At 58.6% G+C, this 6,502-nt stretch overlaps 1 long non-coding RNA gene across 1 annotated transcript in view; it reads right to left on the reverse strand.

Moving 5' to 3' along the window:
- Positions 1-6,451, reverse strand: part of LOC147100896 (uncharacterized) — a 47,239-nt gene extending 40,788 nt beyond the window's left edge. The window contains exon 1 of the long non-coding RNA XR_015073583.1: positions 6,373-6,451. This is a non-coding gene — a long non-coding RNA (uncharacterized LOC147100896). The remainder of the gene's footprint in view (positions 1-6,372) is intronic.
- Positions 6,452-6,502: the final 51 nt, after the last annotated feature.

Consider the following 6,502-nt stretch of genomic DNA (forward strand, 5'->3'; position numbering starts at 1 on the left):
ACCCTATGCCTGTCCTGTGTGTGCGTGACGTCCCTTCCGGCCGACGCCGTCGCCCCGGGTGACGCCAGCTGCCACTCGGCTCCGTCCTGCCCCGCCAGCCTTTACCAAGATGGCGGTGATGGTTCCGCTGGGCTCCGCCCCCGCCAGCCTTTACCAAGGTGGCGGTGATGGTGCAGACCCGTGCCGCCAGCCTTTACCAAGTTGGCGGCGATGGCCCCGTCTCGCCAGCCTTTACCAAGATGGCGGCGATCGCAGGCCGCTGGTTTGGAATTGGGCCCAGCGGGACGGGCAGTGCCTAGCTCGGGCGTGGCTGGCGAGGAGAGGCCGAGGCTTCGAGGCCTGCAGGCAGCTCATCCACTGCCAAGGGGGGGAAAGCCCGAGTCCCCGGCGCACGGCCGCAAACGGAGCCGAGTCCCAGGACCGGGCCGAGGGGGGGAAAGCCCAAGTCCCCGGCCTGTGGCCGCAAACGGAAAAAGAGCTTACCTACAGGGTTCAGCTGGGGATCCGTTATCTTAAAATGCCTCATAAAACGTTAAACGCAAACTTAGTGTATCATGCACTCCTTTGCAAATAGATTTTTTTTTCTTTTAAAACCAACTTTTTTTTTGCTGGAAATCTATATTTCATATCATTTAATCCCCATCTGCATCGGTTCTGGCATTGCCTCCAGTGGTTAATGTGTCAATACTAATGAATCAACAATTTCCTCACCTCCATTACCATTTTTTTAGCTTGAGGCCCGGCAGATGTTTAATGGCCGCCGCTCAGCTCCCACTCCCGCACTAATGGCAGTCTGAATCAGGATTAGGCCCCGCCCACCCTGTAGGATTGGTCAACCATCACGTCACTCAACGCTAATGAGCGGTAGGATTGGTCAACCGCTAATGAGCGGATTTTTGAACGTTTTTTGTATACTGTCCGAACTATTTTTGTCTGACCAAAAAGTAAATACGCCTATGAGACTCCCCTAATCATAAACTTTCTTTTGATATAATTCTGTATGCTCTGTAACTTTTGAGTGTATAATGGACAGACAGACAAACAGACGGAGGGATCCTTTTATATTTATATTTATTTATATCTACATATCTATATATATAAATTGGTACATCTGTCTGTCTGTCTGTCATTCTGTCTGTCTGTCATTCTGTCTGTCATCGCCTGTGCGTCTGTCGGGCTATGCGCTCGAAAGTTACAGGGCGTACCTACACGCGCGTTACCTCCAAAGAAAGCTTACGCTTCCGAGACGGTTTTAAGCGTATTTACGTTTCGGCCGGGCTAAAATCATGCCCGCGGTATCCCAAAAACCTTCAACGTTCCGCTCATTAGCATCTCATTATCCGCTCATTAGCGACAGAGTGACCTCGAGCTCGACCAATCGTACGCCGGGTTGCTGGCGTGTGCCGCCGGGCCAATCGGTGCGTGTGTGGCCGGGCCTTATCGTTCTGAACCGAGGTGAGTCGCCGCCATCTTGATTCCAAACTTTTCCTTTCTTTTTCCCGCTTTCTGCGTCTTAAAAAAAAACGTTGCTTTTAAAACACATATTGTTTTAAAAAAAAATGATTTAGAAAGTAATTAACTTAACTAATCTCATTAATTTTCCTACCTTTCCCCGTTTTTCCAGGTAGGCCTAGAAGCCTCGGCGTCTCCTCCGCACCCACGCCCGAGCTAGGCACCTCCCGGCCCCACTCGAAGGCTGGAGGGCCGAGCCTCAGCCCAGCGCCGCTAGGGTGCACGTGCAGCAGGAGCTGAGACGCGCTGTCTCTCTCTGGCTCGGCCGGGGGGCGGGGCCTGCTGAGCGTCAAGCGTTACCCTGGCAACCCCGGCCGGCCGTCTCGCACAGCCGCAATCGGCGGTCTTCACCTCGGGGGGGGGGGGGGGGCCGCGACCCTCGGGGGGGGGGGGGGCGCGACCCTCGGGGGGGGGGGGGCCGCGCGCGCAGCAGGAGCAGCTGAGACGCGGCGTCTCTCTCTCTCTGGCTCGGCCCGGGGGCGGGGCTTGGTCAGCGTCACGGTTACCCTGGCAACCGGGCCCGCCGGCCGAGCCAGAGAGAGACGCCGCGTCTCAGCTCCTGCTGCGCGCGCAATCGGCGGTCTTCACCTTGGGGGGCGGGGGGCGGCCGCGACCCTGGGGGGCCGCGACCCTCGGGGGGCCCCCCGACCTCCCTTCCCCCCCGCCCCCTTCCTTCCCCCCCTCCCTTCCCCCTCCCCTCCCCACCGCCCTCCCCTCCCTCCCCTTCCCCTCCCCTCCCCCCCCGTCGCTCTCTCTCTTCCCCCCAGTCGCTCTCTCTCTTCCCCCCAGTCGCTCTCTCTCTCTCTTCCAACAACATGCCCTCGAAAAAGCCTCGGCACCGCCGGGCACTTCAGCTAGTCTATATATATAAAAAAGGATCGATCTGTCTGTCTGTCTGTCCTTCCGTCTGTCTGTCCGGCTATACACTCTAAAGTTATAGAGCGTACCTACACGTGCATTACATCAAAAGAAAGCTTACGATTCCGGAACGGTCATAAGCGTATTTACGTTTCGGTCGGACAAAAATTGCGCCCGCGGTATCCAAAAAACTTTCAAAATTCCGCTCATTAACCGCTCATTAGCATCGAGTGACGCGAAGGTCGACCAATCGTCCGGTCGAGCGACCCGACGGTCGACCAATCGCTGCGTGGCGGGGACGAGTTCGTCGCGCGTGCGGGCCCTCCTAGAATCAAGTGACAGGACGATTGACCAATCGGTGCATGTCTGGGCGGGCCTTATCGTTCTGAACTGAGGTGAGTGGCCTCCATCTTGATTCCATTCTTTTTCCCGCTTTCTGCGTGTTTCTTTTCAAATCTACATTTCCAGCAAAAAAAAATTGCTTTTATTAAATTGTTTTTTAAAAAAGTTCATTCATTTGTAAATATTTTCTCTAATCTGATGATTCTTTTTCCTACCTTTCCCTGTTTTTGTAAGGCCTCAAAGCCTAGTCCTCAAAGCCTGGGCCTCTCCTGCCCAGCCACGCCCGAGCTAGGTAATTGTCCCACAGCTTCTGGTAAGCTCCTCCCCCCCCCAGTCCCCCCCCAGTCACGTTACCCGGGGGAACGGCGTTGGCCGCGAGGGTCACAGGACATGCACAGGGTGCGCGCGCAGCAGGCGATGCACAGAGCGCGGGAAGCCAGCATCTGATATGCGGCGTCTCTCTCTCTTCCCCGCTCGGTGGTCTTCAAGCCGGCTCGGGCGGGGGGCAGGGCTCGGAGAGCGGGGCTCTCGGGAGTGCGGGGCGTGGCGGCCGGGGCTCGGAGAGCGGGGCTCTCGGGGAGTGCGGGGCGGGGCGGCCGGGGCTCGCAGAGCGGGGCTCTCAGGAGTGCGGGGCGGGGCGGCCAGGGCTCGGAGAGCGGGGCTCTCGGGAGTGCGGGGCAGGGCGGCCGGGGCTCGGAGCTCTCGGGATTGCGGGGCGGGGCGGCCGGGTCTCGGAGAGCGGGGCTCTCGGGAGTGCAGGGCGGCCGGGGCTCGGAGAGCGGGGCTCTCGGGAGTGCTGGGCGGCCGGTGCTCGGGAGGACGGGGGCTCGGAAGGGGGGAAGGGTTACCCCGGCAACCGGGCGTGGCCGTCTCTCAGCCTCAAGCCGGCTCACGCCTGTTCCCGGGACTTGGCTCCATTTGCGGCCGCGGGCCACTCGCCCTCTCTCTCTCCTTCCCACTGTCTCTCCCCCCTTCACCCCCCCTCCCCCCCCGCCCTCCCTCTCCCCCCCCACCATCCCCGCCCTCCCTCTTCCCCCGTCGCTCTCTCTCTTCCCCCCCAGTCGCTCTCTCTCTTCCCCCCAGTCGCTCTCTCTTCCTCCCAGTCGCTCTCTCTCTTCCTCCCAGTCGCTCTCTCTCTTCCCCCCAGTCGCTCTCTCTTCCTCCCAGTCGCTCTCTCTCTTCCTCCCAGTCGCTCTCTCTCTTCCCCCCAGTCGCTCTCTCTCTTCCCCCCAGTCGCTCTCTCTCTTCCCCCCAGTCGCTCTCTCTCTTCCCCCCAGTCGCTCTCTCTCTTCCCCCCAGTCGCTCTCTCTCTTCCCCCCAGTCGCTCTCTCTCTTCCCCCCAGTCGCTCTCTCTTCCCCCCAGTCACTCTCTCTCTTCCCCCCAGTCACTCTCTCTCTTCCCCCCAGTCGTTCTCTCTCTTCCCCGCAGTCGTTCTCTCTCTTCCCCCAGTCGCTCTCTCTCTTCCCCCAGTCGCTCTCTCTCTTCCCCCCAGACGCTCTCTCTCTTTCCCCCAGTCGCGCTCTCTCTTCCCCCAAGTCGCGCTCTCTCTTTCCCCCATTCGCTCTCTCTCTTCCCCCCAGTCGCTCTCTCTCTCTCTTCCAACAACAACATGCCCTCGAAAAAGCCTCGGCACCGCCGGGCACTCCAGCTAGTCTCTATAATATAAATCGGTACTTCTGTCTGTCTGTCTGGCATTCTGTTTGTCATTCTGTCTGTCATCGCCTGTGCGTCTGTCGGGCTATGCGCTCGAAAGTTACAGGGCGTACCTACGCGCGCGTTACCTCCAAAGAAAGCTTACGCTTCCGAGATGGTTTTAAGCGTATTTACGTTTCGGCCGGGCTAAAACTGCGCCCGCGGTATCCCAAAAACCTTCAACGTTCCGCTCATTAGCATCTCATTATCCGCTCATGAACGACAGAGTGACCTCGAGCTCGACCAATCGTACGCCGGGTTGCTGGCGTGTGCCGCCGGGCCAATCGGTGCGTGTGGCCGGGCCTTATCGCTCTGAACCGAGGTGAGTCGCCGCCATCTTGATTCCAAACTTTTCCTTTCTTTTTCCCGCTTTCTGCGTCTTAAAAAAAAAAGTTGCTTTTAAAACACATATTGTTTTAAAAAAAAAAATTTAGAAAGTAATTAACTTATCTAATCTCATTAATTTTCCTACCTTTCCCCGTTTTTCCAGGTAGGCCTAGAAGCCTCGGCGTCTCCTCCGCACCCACGCCCGAGCTAGGCACCTCCCGGCCCCACTCGAAGGCTGGAGGGCCGAGCCTCAGCCCAGCGCCGCTAGGGTGCGCGCGCAGCAGGAGCTGAGACGCGGCGTCTCTCTCTGGCTCGGCCGGGGGGCGGGGCTTGCTGAGCGTCAAGCGTTACCCTGGCAACCGGGTCCGCCGGCCGTCTCGCACAGCCGCAATCGGCGGTCTTCACCTCGGGGGGTGGGGGGGGCGGCCGCGACCCTCGGGGGGGGGGCCGCGCGCGCAGCAGGAGCAGCTGAGACGCGGCGTCTCTCTCTGTGGCTCGGCCGGGGGGCGGGGCTTGGTCAGCGTCACGGTTACCCTGGCAACCCGGCCCTCCGGCCGTCTCGCACAGCCGCAATGTTGAAGCCAGCTCGGGAGGCCGGTGCTCGGAAGATCGCGCCTCCGGAGTTCGGTGCTTGGTTGGTGGGGGGGGGCGAGCCTCGGGGGTGGGTGGGTGGGTGGTGGGCGAGCCGTGGGGGTGGGTGAGCCTCGGGGGGTGGGGGTGCGAGTCTCGGGGGGGCCAACCTCTGGAGTTCGGGGGTGGGGATCAGGGGGCTCGGGAGTTTGGGGGGACGGGGATCAGGGGGCTCGTGGACTCTCCCCCTTCCCCTCCTCCTCTCTCCTCCTCCCTCCCTCCCCCCGCCCCTTCTTCCCCCCTCTCTCTCCTCCTCCCCCCCTCTCCTCCCCCCTCCCTCTCCTCCTCCCCCCCTCTCCTCCCCCCCTCCCCCCCTCATCCCTCCCCCTCTCTCTTCCCCCCAGTCGCTCTCTCTCTTCCCCCCCAGTCGCTCTCTCTCTTCCCCCCCAGTTGCTCTCTCTCTCTCTTCCAACAACAACATGCCCTCGAAAAAGCCTCGGCACCGCCGGGCACTTCAGCTAGTTTATATATAAAATAATATCGTCTGTGATCTTACTCATAGCAGCACCATTGGGGAAAGCATGGCATTAGGACCCCTAGCCTGGGTCTTCCAAAACAATAGTTGTCCTTACAGATGGCTGCAGGTCAATGACAACTCAATATGCAAATGTTACAATCATTGGCTGTCCTCTTTTAATTGGACCAAGTAAATTAAACAAATAAACTGTAATTAAGACTGTAAAACTTTAAATAAACCTTAGCAAATCAAATTAAAATTTGGTTGCCCAAATCGATTATGCACTCCAGTCCCCGCAGCGCCCACAATCATTGGCTGTAAAGCGTTTTGGGACGTCCGGTGGTCGTGAAAGGCACTACAGAAATGCAAGTCTTTCTTTCCGACTATTGCCTTTGGGGAGGGCAGAACCTATTTCTGACCTGCGTCATCCCTTTTACGTCAAAGCGATGACTCACACCTGCGTTTGTCTTGTAACTATTTTCTTTATTTCCATCTGGACAAACTATTAAAATGCGGAAAATATTTAACGCTGTGACTCAAATTAAGCATCTACCTGCAATCCATGACGAGAATCGTCGCGATAGGCAGAGACCAAAAGAATTAAAAGAGCAGGTCGGGCGGGGCGCGCGACGATCGGCGATTGACGGCTATCTGGGCCAATCAGCAGGCGGTCTGCGGACCAG

Source organism: Somniosus microcephalus, chromosome 25 (assembly GCF_052327205.1).
Source record: "Somniosus microcephalus isolate GS21.2 chromosome 25, FLI_Smic_1.0, whole genome shotgun sequence".
NCBI lineage: Eukaryota > Metazoa > Chordata > Chondrichthyes > Squaliformes > Somniosidae > Somniosus > Somniosus microcephalus.